This window comes from Hippoglossus hippoglossus, chromosome 5 (genome assembly GCF_009819705.1).
Source record: "Hippoglossus hippoglossus isolate fHipHip1 chromosome 5, fHipHip1.pri, whole genome shotgun sequence".
Classification (NCBI taxonomy): domain Eukaryota; kingdom Metazoa; phylum Chordata; class Actinopteri; order Pleuronectiformes; family Pleuronectidae; genus Hippoglossus; species Hippoglossus hippoglossus.
Window position 1 is genome coordinate 1,401,269 of NC_047155.1, and position 15,206 is coordinate 1,416,474.

A 15,206-nucleotide genomic window follows, 5' to 3' on the forward strand; every position below is an offset into this window, starting at 1 on the left:
GACACACGTGTGTTGAGGATCATAACAAAGTCACATGATGACCTCTCCATACAGTGAGAACTTGAGCCTGTCAGGAACTGACTCTGTCAAACATTTCTTATCCTGAAGTCACAAAGAACTGAGACGGGCTTGAAGATGAAGTGAAATCATCATGTTGAGACAAGTGTCTCCACAGAATAACACAAGCTGTTCAACACAACAGGCCCAAAATGTCCACTGTCTTCAGGACATCATCTCTCAGACACTTTCTGTCCCTTGTCTCTGCTGTGAACCTCCCATCAGCAATTATTTCCCAGCATGCTGCTGTTCCCAGAGGCCTGCTACAGTCTCCCCCTTGTGGTTGTTCTGAGGTGGTGTCGAGAACGTACAACAAGAATCTTCATCTACGTTTGTATAAAACGTCCTCGGGTCAGTTTTCTATTAAATATGGTAAAATGTTTATGAAACAGTTTCCTCAGAGACTTAAAGATGCTCTGCTCTTCATCGACTCTTCTTCATACTGTAAATGTGACATTCACTTTTCTTCTGGTTGTTTCCATGATGTCAAACTGGTGATTTTGTTCTTTTACCTGCACCAAGGACGATATGTTCCCACCTGTTTGTTTGCAAGAGGAAAGAAAAGCAGAGTCATGATTCCAGTGAAGTCGGTGGAAGGATGTTTATTGAGCATTAAAGCAGAGACAAGTAGAAACAGGACTTTTCTCTCTGAGATGTTTTTCTTCTCGTTACATCTGGTTTGTCACAGAGGAAATGATCCATGTGTTTGACTCATAGACTGAATATAAAGGCTTTGACTGGGATGTGCTGCTGTTATACTACAGCGCCACCTGTGGGTCAAAAGTAGAAAAGCCACCACCGCTCTGCACCTGATGCAGAAATGAAAACGTCCCATTTTTAAGTCCAGAGTTTTGATCTTTTGTGTCAAAGACAAAACTCAGATTTTAAACTCAAAGTGATTTCAATGTGTTTAACTTTGTGTGGAACTAAATCAATTTGTGACGTGAATCCAGGAACTTTAAGATCATAAACAAACATATACACAGAATGTGGTTCTACACACATGGAGACATACTGAGGGACAAAGGTGGACAATAATAAAGACAAACTTAAATACACTGTATGTGACTCTTTACAGAGGGTTTATATATTCTGCTTGTGTCATTTCAATAAACACATTCTTCATGTGAATAAACACAATCGGGGCAAGAAGGTTGCTGGTTTGAATCCGGTTCAGATGGGGTCTTTCTGTGTGGAGTCTGCATGTTCTCCCCGTGTTTTCTCCAGGTTCTCCGGCTTCATCTCACAAACACATGCAGATTAGGGGTTGTGTAGATTGGAGACTACACACAAGCTGCTGCTGCTTCAGCCTCTGGATCCTCAGGACACAGCTCAGCCTCCGTCCACACACACTGTCCTCTTCACACTCACCTTCATCAAGATCACAATCTGTTGAGAGAAGAAGACATCAGTGTTACAGAGACTCACTTCATCAGCTGTGAGTCAGTGATGCAGCACATCCAGTAGAAAGAGCAGCAGGGACTTCAGTCCTGTTCAGAGGTGGAGCAGCTTCCTCTCTGCTTCATGTTCACGTGTTGGAATGAACACGCTAAGAGCTAAGTGTGTTTCCACGGCATGTCAAAGTGCAGAGTGGACACCTAAGAGGTGGATTTACTGCTGTTACAGGTGAAGACATGTTTCACTGTGTGTTGATGAACATCTGCTTCTGACAAACTGGGACCAGATGAGACAGATGGACCTCAGCAGAGGTTCTGCTCTGTATAAAGAGCTCCTGGTTACCATGGTGATGAGGAGAGGCTTCAGTCCCACTGATCTCAGAGCTGTGACAAAGATCCACCTGATCAGTTCTTCACTGATGAAGTGAGAGAACAAACTGTCTCAGATCAGATGAAGACGACACCGTCTCTGTTCCTCGTGTGAGGCTGTCAGCTGTGGTCCAGCTTCATTTCCTGTTCACATGAAAACAACAACAACTGTCGTCTTCACGTCGACTCAATCAAATGATCCCAAGCAGCTTGTGGCTCGTCTGATTGGCCGACTGTTGTCTCTCTGTGTTTCTGTCCAATCCTGACATCTGTCCTCATTGTCCTCTCACAGCTTCACTGAGGAAACACTGAGGCCTGAACTACGAAGACACTTCAACATGTCCAGGAGATCTTTCTGAGATCCAGCTCAACTGAACCTGACAGACACAGTCAGGCTAAGTGGTCACATGACGCTGGTTATCAACTCGTTAAGTTAACTCAGGTTTTCCTCATCGAGATCTGAGCGTGCACATGAAAGGGGCGGGGTCTACTGTGTGTGACCAATCACAGACATGGACAGTTTGACTGACAGCAGAGCCTCATATTTCACAACCAGGATCAAACTGTTCTAAAATAAAAATCAGAGGAGAACAAACACATGATCCAGAATAAAAGAAACTCAGTCACAGCTGCTAAATGCAGGAAGAACAGCTGGTGAAACATCTGGGATCGTGTCAATGTGTAAGTTACAGCGCCCCCTGGTGGCATTTGGTAAAAATATATTACGTGACCACGACATAATAACGTGTGAACGAGATAAATAACTCGAGGCCACGAGATCTGAATCTGTTGTTTACTAACAAGACGAGTGGAAGACACACACTGACTCACTGTCTCTGAGGACACACACTGTCTCACTGACTCTGAGGACACACACTGTCTCACTGTCTCTGAGGATACACACTGAGTCACTGACTCTGAGGACACACACTGTCTCACTGTCTCTGAGGACACACTGTCTCACTGTCTTTGAGAACACACACTGTCTCTGAAGACACACACTGTCTTTGAGAACACACACTGTCTCTGAGGACACACACTGTCTCACTGTCTCTGAGGACACACACTGTCTCACTGTCTCTGAGGACACACACTGTCTCACTGTCTCTGAGGACACACTGTGGTGGACACCTCTGACATCACTCCTCAATAGAAACACATGGACCTATCTTCAGGAAGCTGACTGAGTGCATCTGGTGTTTTGGTGACAGGATGAGTCTGGAGAGATTGAGATGTTCTGGGTGAGTTAGAGATCAACTGAACCAACCAGACGTGGATTTAAACTTCCCTTATCCGTCCCTTTAAGGAGAGTGTGCACCACACAACAGTGGAGAGTCACTGTGGTCAGTGGGCGGAGCTTCAATACGGGTTGATCTCCAACTTAACCTGGAGCAGGTTAGCCGTTCATCAGAAGTTACCATGGTGATTTACCTCGTTAAGAAGTGGACGAGCTTCGTAGGACTGAAAAAACTAAACCTGAAGTGAATCTGATAACCACAAATCCTGCTTGGTAGCACAGACCCTGGATCTGTGATACTGACTGTGTTTAGTAACATACTGATGAAAGCAGCGTGGACTGACTCCAACCATCTACTGACCTCAGAGTCTTCAGTCGACAGGTTGGACTCTGCTTTAGATCAAGCAGCTCCTTCACTCCTGAGTCCTGCAGGTTGTTGTAGCTCAGATCCAGTTCTCTCAGATGAGAGGGGTTTGACCTCAGAGCTGAAGCCAGAGAAGAACAGCTGATCTCTGACAGACTGCAGCAATACAACCTGGATAAAGAATAAAACTTAACTGTAAATTAAACTGAGTTCATGTGTGAAAATAACAGACACATATTCATGTCAGCACAGACTCATAACATGGAAGATAAATATGAAATCAGACATGTTGGACTAAAAACGAGTCCTGATTCAGTACAAATAGATTATTTGGACCCGGTCTCTGTCCTGCAGATCAGTTTAGGAAATCCAGAACTAAACTCAGTGTTTTAACAAGTAGCTGAATATTTAAAATGTCACAAATTAATTAATGAATGGATTCAAGTTATGTATGAAGAGGAATTATGTTAAATTAGAATTAAATGAGATCAATTGTGTATAAATGCTGTTTTATAGATATGAGATCTACAAAAGTCAGTCAGTGAACTGACCTCAGAGTCTCCAGTCGACAGGTTGGACTCTGTAGAAAACCACACAGCTCCTTCACTGCTGAGTCCTGCAGGTCGTTGTTTCTACTCAGATCCAGTTCTCTCAGATGAGAGGGGTTTGACCTCAGAGCTGAAGCCAGAGAAGAACAGCTGATCTCTGACAGACTGCAGCTCTTCAACCTGGATAAAGAATAAAACTTAACTGTAAATTAAACTGAGTTCATGTGTGAAAATAAAAGACTTTGACTAAACATCACTGTCTCTGTTTTCAGACCTGAAGTCTGAGTCAAGTTGTTCTGGACATTTTCTGGAACTTGTCAAGAGGATTCACAGAGAGCGAGTGGACGTGTTGAGGACACAAACACGTGACGGACGTGAAACTGGAAGAACACAAATATCTCAGGATGAAGAAGAGGAGCCGTACACGTAGAAGACGAAGACGTCAACTTGGAAACACGAGGAGATTCCAGATCTTTTGGTGATGAGGGCCGACGCCGGTGTGGATGAGCTGTAAACAACAACACTGATCTTTCCACAGCAGAGTTTATACGTCATGTCCGGCCTCCTGCTGCTCCACCCGTTCTTCATATGTGAAAGTCAAACTCCAGAAAATGTCCAGACACTATTTTACAGAGTTCATGACTGAAAACAGCTTGAAAGTCCTCGTGTCCTCGGGGTTCAGTTGTTTGTAATATGTAACTTCACCACTAGATGTCTCTAAATATCTTGCTGGACATGTTCAGGAGTCGTACACGTGAACAAGTGGACTACGTTCACATGTACGACACCTGGAGACGTCACTAACTCCTTCACAGTGAACCTGTAACTTAACATAACTTAACGTAACCATGGTTACCATGGAGATATGTGTTTTGGCTCCGCCCCTCGTCTGAATGTTCCCACATGTTCCTGTTGCTGTGAACGAGTCGGACCCGGACAATCTCCTGCTGCTGCTTCAGCTCCAGAAAATGTCCGACCCACTTGTCAGAACATGTTCCACAGTTGATGTGTGAAAGGGCGAGCAGTTCTCTGATCATGTTCTCTTGAAGTGGCGATGATCTGAGCAGCAGTTTGACCAGTTGAAAGTGGTGCAGGGAGCCTGAGGAACACGTGTGTACAGGGCGGGACAGAGATCTAGTGGTGAAAAGATAAAGGCATGGACGACCCCGTGTAAGTCCTGAAACCAGAGGAAGGGTTTCATGTTGGAAATGAACCCAAAGTGGAAGAAACAGGGCTGAAGAACTTGGTCCTAAAAATAAAAGACATCAAATATAATCAACTGGGACTCTGGACCCTGAGCCCAGTCCCAGAACACCAACGCAGCACGCTGTCATGTGGTCAGTCCACAGGACCACCGGGACAAGTCCTGGTTAGCTTCCACAGAAACATTACATGTACACATTGTCCAGCATTGGATTGTTTCTCTGTCAGTAAAACTTCAGTCACATTGAGCCGGACTCGGTCCTCAGCTCATTCTACAAACATCTCTCAGCTCAGTATCAGTGTTCACTGTTAGGAACACATGTTCTGCACTTTGACCTTCAAGCTCCAGTGTGGAAGATTCAGGTGAAAGGATCCATTGTTAGAAACTGAAGAGAAAAGAATCCTAGAGATGTTTTCACTAGTTTCATCTGAATTGTACCAATTGTTGTTTTCTTTACTTCAGAATGAGACATTTATATACTTTATATATAAATACTTTACTTTGAAATACTTTAGATTTACATACTTTAGATTTAAATACTTTAGAATTAAATACTTTATACATAAATACTTTATATTTAAATACTTTAGAGCAGCGTCTTCAAGGTTTTTCAGACCAAGGACCCCAAACTGGTGGAGAGATGGAGCAGGGACCCCCGACTATATATATTGTATAAAATTGTGTTTTATATTAAACTGGGACTAGTGTCATGTATAAACATAGCTACCCTGATATTGTGCATTCAATACTAAGCTGTTTAAATAATACACAGGTTCATATATATTCATGTTTTTATTATTGTGTGTCGCTGAATGTGTGCATTGCTGACTGAAAGATAACGTCTTCTGCCTCCATTTATCCGTTCGCTACAATATGTTGGATTCATGTTAATGTGTATTTAAAGACACTTTAATTCGTGGGGAAAAAAATTACAAATTTTTTAAAAAATCTAAAATTGTCTAATCAACCAAAAATTCCGCGACCCCCCTGCAGTACCTCCGCGGACCCCCTGTTGAAGACCTCTGCTTTAGAAGGTCCTCTCTACGGAGGCAGCCATGTTTTTTACAGTAGCCCAGACTGGACAAACTAAACCTTTTGAGTTTCTATGACAACTGAAGCTCCCACAGGTTCTCTTTCATGTTTGGAAGGGGGGGAGGTGAGGGGTATTCAGCTGCAACGTGACTTCACCACTAGATGTCACTACATTCTACACACTGAACCTTTAACATTAGAACATGATGTCTGACCTCAGAGTCTCCAGTCGACAGGTTGGACTCTGTAGAAAACCACACAGCTCCTTCACTCCTGAGTCCTGCAGGTCGTTTCCTCTCAGATCCAGTTCTCTCAGATGAGAGGGGTTTGACCTCAGAGCTGAAGCCAGAGAAGAACAGCTGATCTCTGACAGTCTGCAGCTCCACAACCTGGATAAAGAATAAAACTTAACTGTAAATTAAACTGAGTTCATGTGTGAAAATAACAGACACATAATCATGTCAGCACAGACTCATAACATGGAAGATAAATATGAAATCAGACATGTTGGACTAAAAACGAGTCCTGTTTCAGTACAAATAGATTATTTGGACCCGGTCTCTGTCCTGCAGATCAGTTTAGGAAATCCAGAACTAAACTCAGTGTTTTAACAAGTAGCTGAATATTTAAAATGTCACAGATTAATTAATGAATGGATTCAAGTTATGTATGAAGAGGAATTATGTTAAATTAGAATTAAATGAGATAAATTGTGTATAAATGCTGTTTTATAGATATGAGATCTACAAAAGTCAGTGAACTGACCTCAGAGTCTCCAGTCGACAGGTTGGACTCTGTAGAAAACCACACAGCTCCTTCACTGCTGAGTCCTGCAGGTCGTTGTTACTCAGATCCAGTTCTCTCAGATGAGAGGGGTTTGACCTCAGAGCTGAAGCCAGAGAAGAACAGCTGATCTCTGACAGACTGTAGTCCTCCAACCTGGATAAAGAAATATGAATATTAGAATGTGTCCTCCTGTTGTTGTGGATCGTCATCATGTCAACACAGACTCTCAACATGCTGCTGACCTCAGTCCAGTCTGTGACCTGAAGATAAATATCAGATCAGACATGTTGGACCATTGTTTCATTCATCTCCTTCTTCTCTGTGTGTTGGTCACTGAGCAGGTTTGTGTAATTAAACACTGTTTAAAGTAGGGATGGCTCCTGACAGTCACTTCCTGTTTGTTTCTATACTTATCAACTGTCCAACGTGTTTCAATAAGAACGTGTCTTATTTTGAAAACCTGAGGAGGACGAGTGCTCGGCCTCAGTCCACATGTTATTTACTGACACTTTCTTAGTGATCAGGAGCAGGTGAGTGCAGGTGAATGGAGCTGATGAGGAGGACGTGACTGACAGGCTGGGTGAGTGACAGATGACTGAGGGACAGTGAGCAGAGCAGAACTGAGACAATTTAAATAAATAATGACCCAATAAGAAAGAAAGTCTGAAAAGTGAAGAAGGATTTAAGGACCTCAGAGTCTCCAGTCGACAGTTTGGACTCTCCAGTCCAGAACACAGCAGCTTCACTCCTGAATTCTGCAGGTTGTTTCCTCTCAGATCCAGTTCTCTCAGATGTGAGGGGTCTGACTTCAGAGCTGAGGCCACGACTTCACAGTGAGTCTCTGAGAGTCCACAACCACCGAGTCTGTATTTAAAGAAAATATCAAATCTGTGAGAATGAAATCAGAAAACACAACATTCATACAAAACGTGATCATGTGACCCTCACCCTGGTAAATCCCCTTTTTGTTAAAAACTCCTCAAGAGAATCCTTTCAGATTTGGTCCAAGCGTTCATTCAGACTAACAGAGGAACTCATTAGATTCAGGTGGTCAAAGGTCAAAGGTCAAGGTCACAGAACATGTTCATGGCCTCTTGAACATGATGTCTCAAGTCTGTCTTTAGGGGATTTCTTCACATTTTGACTCAAAGATAAACTGATTATATTTCAGTGGTCAAAGGTCAAAGGTTACAGTGACCTCATATTATTGTGAAGTCCACATGTCAGGAACCTGGAGGGACGGACACTGCACTGGTTGGTGGTGGCGTACAAACGCAGGGTGGGAATTCAGTTTGACAAGAAAGAAGAAGAAACTATATTTCCTGCTTCTTCAGTTTAAAGGAACCGTCAGTGATTCTCATCCAAAACACTGATCAGTGATCGTCTCCTCAAACTCCAGCACAGTGTTCACATTGGATTTCACTCTCCACATCTGATCTAGTTGTTCTCATATGTACATGAGAACAATGAGAATGTATATGTACATAATAATAATAACTTTATCACACACACACACACACACACACACACACACACACACACACACACACACACACACACACACGTCTTTGGGTTTGTGGAGGAAGCTGGAGAACCCAAAGAAAACCCTGCAGACACCAGGAGAACCTCCTCCTCACAGAAAGGCTGCACTAACAGTGTTGACCACTGCAACACCATGCTGCCCCAAACAATGAGAACCATTTAACACTGAGTGGATTTGAAGAACGACTCATCTCCACTGATTGAACATGTTATTGATCATGTCTGGACTCACCGAGCCTTCCTGCAGTTCCTCACAGCTGGGATCAGTCTCTGTCGACCCTGGTATGATGTGTTGAACTTCTCCAGGTCCAACTCATCCAGAACCTCCTCTGACATCTGCAGCATGTAGGCCAGAGCTGAGCAGTGGATATCAGAGAGTTTCTCCTCTGATTTGTTCTCTGACGTCAGGAACTGTTGCATCTGCTGATGAACTGAGTGGTCGTTCATCTCAGTCAGACAGTGGAAGATGTTGATGCTTCTGTCAGGAGAACTGTCACCACTCTTCATCTCCTTCAGGTTGTTGATGACTCTCTGGATGATCTCTGGATTGTTCCCTGTCCGACCCAGCAGGTCTCCTAAGACTCTTTGGTTGGACTCCAGACTGAGGCCGTGAAGGAAGCGAACAAACAGGTCCAGATGACCATTTGTACTGGTGAGGGATTTCTCCATGGTTCTCTTCAGGAGGTCATCCAGGGAGGAGGTTCTCCTTGTGTTCCTATATGTTCCCAAGAAGTTGTTGAGTTCTTCTGTGTTCCTCTTGGTGTAACAGTGGAACATGTAGACTGCAGCCAGAAACTCCTGAACGCTCAGATGAACAAAGCAGTAGACTGATTTCTGGAAGATCACACACTCTCTTCTGAAGATCTCAGTACAAACTCCTGAGTACACCGAGGCCTCAGTGACATTAAGACCACACCGCTCCAGGTCTTCTTGGTAGAACATGATGTTTCCTTCCTCCAGATGTTTAAGTGCCAGCCTCCCCAGCTTCAGAAGAATGTCCCTGTCAGCCTCCGTCAGCTGCTGTGGAGTCGTCTCATGTCCCTCACCGTACTTGTTGTTCTTCCTCTTTGTCTGAACCAGCAGGAAGTGTGAGTACAGGTCAGTCAGGGTCTTGGGCAGCTCTCCTCTCTGGTCTGTGGTCAACATGTGCTCCAGAACTGTAGCACTGATCCAGCAGAAGACTGGGATTTGACACATGATGTGGAGGCTCCTGGACATCTTGATGTGTGAGATGATTCTGCTGCAGAGCTCTTCATCACTGAATCTCCTCCTGAAGTACTCCTCCTTCTGGGCCTCAGTGAAGCCTTGTACTTCTGTGACCCTGTCAACACGTGTAGGAGGGATCTGATTGGCCGCCGCAGGTCTGGAGGTTATCCAGACGAGAGCCGAGGGAAGCAGATTCCCCCGGATGAGGTTTGTCAGCAGCACGTTGACTGATGACCTCTGTGTGACATCAGACACAAGCTCCCTGTGGTTGAAGTCCAGAGGAAGTCTGCTTTCATCCAGGCCGTCCAAGATGAACAAAGGTTTACAGACAGCGAGCGTCTCTGCCGTGAGCTTCTGTAACGCTGGATGGAAAACACGGAGCAGCGTGAGAAGACTGTGCTGCTGGTCCTTCACCAGGTTCAGCTCCCTGAACGAAAGCACAGTCAGCAGACCCACATCTTGGTTTTCTAAACCCTCTGCCCAGTCCAGAGTGAACTTCTGCACCGAGAAGGTTTTTCCAACGCCAGCGACGCCGTTGGTCAGGACGACTCTGATGCTGCTCTGCTGGTCAGTGAAGGCTTTAAAGATGTCGTGGCACTTGATGGGAGTGTCGTAGAGGCTCTTCCTCTTGGAAGCCGTCTCAAGCTGCCTCACCTCATGTTGAGTATTAACCTCTTCACTCTGTCCCTCTGTGATGTAGAGCTCAGTGTAGATCCTGTTGAGGAGGGTTCTACTTCCTGTTCCTTCAGTTCCTTCAGTCACATGTTCACATCTCCTCCTCAGACTGAGCTTATGTTCATCTAAAACCTCCTGCAGACCACGATCTGCTGAAAGACAAGAAACAATGTCAGAGACAGAGAATCTGAGAATCTGCTGATTGTTTTCATCAGATACAGAAAAACTACAGAAAATAAAAGCTTTTTAACTTTGTGCTTTTATAACGATGTTAAATGTTGATGCTGTATGAAGGAACAAAATAAAACCACATGTGCTGTTGTCAGAAGTGAAGACATCAGCAGACACATGTACAGTGCTGCTCTGACCGGCTGTCTGAGCTCCAGCTCCTGTTCTGGATCTTTTTCCACACTGGGGACAGGAGGAGTCTCCTGAAGAGCCAGACTGGTCCCAGTATGAGGTGATGCACTGTCTGCAGAACCAGTGTCCACAGCTGGTGGAGACTGGATCCTTCAGGACGTCCTGACACGAAGCACAGCAGGACGACTGCTCCTCCTCAGAAACATGACTCCTCTTCCTCTCCCTGTGAAGACATTTCCTGATAACTCACATGTCACAGTCACAGGTTGTCATTACTTCTGTCAAGGAGGTTTTGTTTTCACCCAGTATGTTTGTGTGTTGGTTGGTTCGTTAGTGGGATTATAAAAAACGACAGATTACCAGTAAACTTGGTGGAAGGTTGTGGTCTGTGAACCAGATCGGGGGGGGGGGGGGGGTTCCTCTTTCACAGACATGTTCAGAGGACTGATGTTTACCAGTGTGTGGAATTTGGTGCAGATCCAAATCAAAATGAGTCTCTAGTGAATCTCAAAGTGGTTTCATAAGGAGCGTGTTGGTTCTTGGTGGAGGTCTGAGCTCTTTGAGTGATTCTGAGAGATTAGTCACCAACTTCAATGAAGCTGTGTCCTAATGCAGGGGCCACACTAGAGGAAACTAAATCCTCTTCAGAGCAGGTCACAGTAGAAACAGTCTCTTACTCTGTGTGTGAGGGTCCAGGTTCATTACTGAAGTTTAGAGGAGCTCTCATGGACCAGTCACTCTTCAGAGACAGACAGCTGGACCCTGGAGACTCTGCTCTCAGTCTGTGGTCCTGACCTCTGCAAACACAAACATGTTTTTATTCAGAACACATCATTCACTGGTTCATTCTCTGAGGATTCAGTTTGGAGGTTCACATGTTTGGAGCAGGTCTCTTACTCTGTGTGTGAGGGTCCAGGTTCATTACTGAAGTCTGGAGGAAGACGTCCTTTGGACCGGTCACTCTTCAGAGACACACAGCTGGACCCTGGAGACTCGGCTCTGTCCTCCTCTTCCTCCTCATAACCACTCATCTTCAGTCTGAGAGGAAAAACACTGTGAGCTCAAACACACACAATGAAGCCAGGTACGTAAACTCAGTGTTTCTTCAAATCTAACAGAGTCAACCCTCCTACACTGTGTCCCTGTTGTCACGGTAACCTGAGACAGTTGTAGGTTTAATGTGTTGGACTCAGCCAATCACAGCGTTGAGTCAAACTGTTGATTGACTGACAGAAGTTCATCCTGAATCTTCTTCTCTCTAAAGTCCACGAGTAGAAAACTGACTCAGAGTCAGTGACAGTAAAATAATATGAATGAATAATATAAATGTTGCTGAACACTCACCAGCCTCAGACTTCACGTCTCCTCCGTCTGCTCCTTGTTGTTAGAACAAGTCTGAACACTTTCACTTTCACTGGCTGCTCCTCCTCCGCTCTGCAGTTACTGGAAATCACATGACTCTGTGTGCGTGTGTGCGTGTGTGCGTGCGTGTGTTCTAAAATTAAAAATTATTGTTATTAACTGTAACCACATCATGTGAACACGATGAAGACGATGTAGATATTAGATATAAATAGAACAAGAAAACCATGAGCAGCAGTTTTCAACAGTCACGAACCATCCATCTGTTTCTGTTAGTTCCCTATTTATACTTGATCTGTTTTGTACGGTTTGTTAAATATGATGTATTTATAGCATTTTTTTTACCAACAGTAGAATAGTGATTAAAGAAGTTGGGGGGGGGGGGGCAGGAGTTAGTAAAATGAAATGTTGTTACCACTCCCATTTTTCATACGTCATGGTTTTTAGTTTTCCAGGTAGAAAAGTCCTTTTTAAATCCTGTTGGGCTTCGTAGTGAGAGAAGTGTTGAAACAAAGGGAAGTGTAAAGTTTCACTGGAGCTGTGGTCTGGTGTTGATTGAGCTGTTCATATTATCAGAATCAGTATTTGACTCTGAATAAATGACCTTTCTGACGTAAAATCATTCTTTTCTTCACTCTGCACTTTCTACATTTCATCCAACAACAGTCTCCACATGTTTGTGGAATAATGAATTGAAATCAGTCAGTTATTGGGAAGCGTGTTAATTCATTACTAATTCATTCATATGACAATGGTCGATTTTCTAACTCTTGCAATGTTGTATAAAACAAAGACGACCATAAATTTATTCTCCTCTATATTTGAACACCTCTTATGTTTTTGTATATTTTCTAATAACTTTACTTTGTTATATTTTTCTGGTGAATCATTATAATAAAGCACAGAAGACATTAAAAGAGTGAAATCTTTCACAGCTGAGTTTCTCCCCCCCCCCCCCCCCCCCCCCCCAGGGTTTATGAGTTCCACCTTTTTAAGGCCTTATGATATTTCCTTGTTGCCGGCTCTCAGTATGAAATACTGTCTGTATCAAACTACACACACTTCCAGTAGTTTCAAGACAACAGTTGAAAACTCCCTCCCAGGAGACTGAGGCCTGTCATCCATGAACCTGGAGGTTGGTGGTTCAACTCCGGCTCCTTGGGCAAGACACTCGACACGTTCACATGGAACCAATAGTCTGATATTAACCAGATGAAGACATTAGTCTGAATAAGACACTGACAAGTAAACATCATTTTCTGATCACTTTAACCTGAATAAGGTCAAACTCAGACTGTGGACGTGTGTTTTGTCTTCTGTCCTCAGTCTCGTTACGTCTTCATCACGTTTTAACTCCTGTTGGACTTTTCACAGCATTTTGTGACATCAACAGACAACAGTTACAAACCGATGATGACACATGACCTGAGTTTGAGCGTAAACAGGTAGAAGACGTAATGTTATAACATGTAAACAGGAATATGAATTATTTATTCTGGTGGCAACTCATGTAAACACCATAAATGGAATAATATCTTATATTATAAATGAGATCAACAGTCAGATTATTGCTGTTTAAACGTAGTCAACAGACTTTTCACTGAACTTTTCCTGGTTGCACCTCTGATGATGATGATGATGATGATGATGATGATGATGAACTGCTGTAAGTCAGCCTCCGTGTGGATTTCCATCTGATGTGACCAAAGAGCACGTCCACTGAGAGCGGCTTGTTGTTTCAGAACACCTCGTTAATGTCCCTTGATCGGCTCCTCTCCACTGAGCAACTGGTTTATCCATTTATTACAAAAGCTATTTAGGTAAATGATCATCCTAATGATCACAGATAAGAAAACAGCTCCACTTTAATGATGATGATGAGAAACTCTCTCAGAAGACACATCTAATAAATCCCTTTGGTGGTGTGTGTGTGTGTGTGTGTGTGTGTGCTTAACGAGCTGCCCCAGTGTGTATGACCTTTACCGTGAGGGCCTAACGAGCTCTGATGAGAAGGAGGCTCTACGTCCTGCAGCACGACTTCCTGAACACACAGAGGGTTAAATGTCAGCAGATCCCGGAGGTTGTTCCTGTGGAAACTAAGTTGTGAAAACAGAAAGTTTACTGGAGAAAGTGCAATATTCTGGGGGGGGGGGTTGAGGTGCAGAACAGAGGGAACCAAAGGTTTTGTTTCTAAAGGAAGGAAGCAGTGATATTGAGAAGAGCCTGTGATGACGTCATTAAACGCTGTTAAGTGTTGGTGGAGTTTTGACCTTTTCAGAACAAAACGTCTCAACAGACAGAACTGACTCCCTGAAACATTACGAGGCCTCGTCATCGTAATGTTCGAACATATGAAACATTATCAAAGTTTGTATGGATGTGAATGTGACCCATAGATATAAATAACATACAGGCTCAGTAGTTTGAATCCTGCTGACAGACAGACGATGAAAACACCTGAGAAGTGGAGGAGTTGCTTGAGGAGTTCAACATCAGCGAATGTGAAAAGTGTGATCCTGTGGAATGGTCACTGTCACTGGTGCCACCACCGAGTGCTGAAGGTGAGTGTGAAGCATCACTGACCAAACGAAACATCACAAAGACGCAGTGTCACATCTTATGGGACCTGACACATGAAGGTGGGGAAGTGAACCTATGACCAGAGTCCAGCTGACCTCAGACACAGTCACTGCTCAATGCTGGAGCGAGGAGAGAAAGGAGGAGGCCAGCGAGAGACAAGGTGTCGGCCCCCCCCCCACACAGTGATGTGACGACCCCCCCCCCCCCCCCAACTGCCCTGCACCTAACAATAAACACCAACTCTAATCCTAAACTACCAGGACCCGTCCAGTGCTTTGTGTTTGATTCACTGGGGAATTTATGATTTCCCATTAATACACAGATACACAAACATATTGAACATCTTTGTGCGCACGCAGTTCACCTGCCACACACACACACACACACACACACACACACACACACACACACACACACACACACACACACACACACACATACACACACACACACACACACACACACACACACACACTTCCTTGGATGA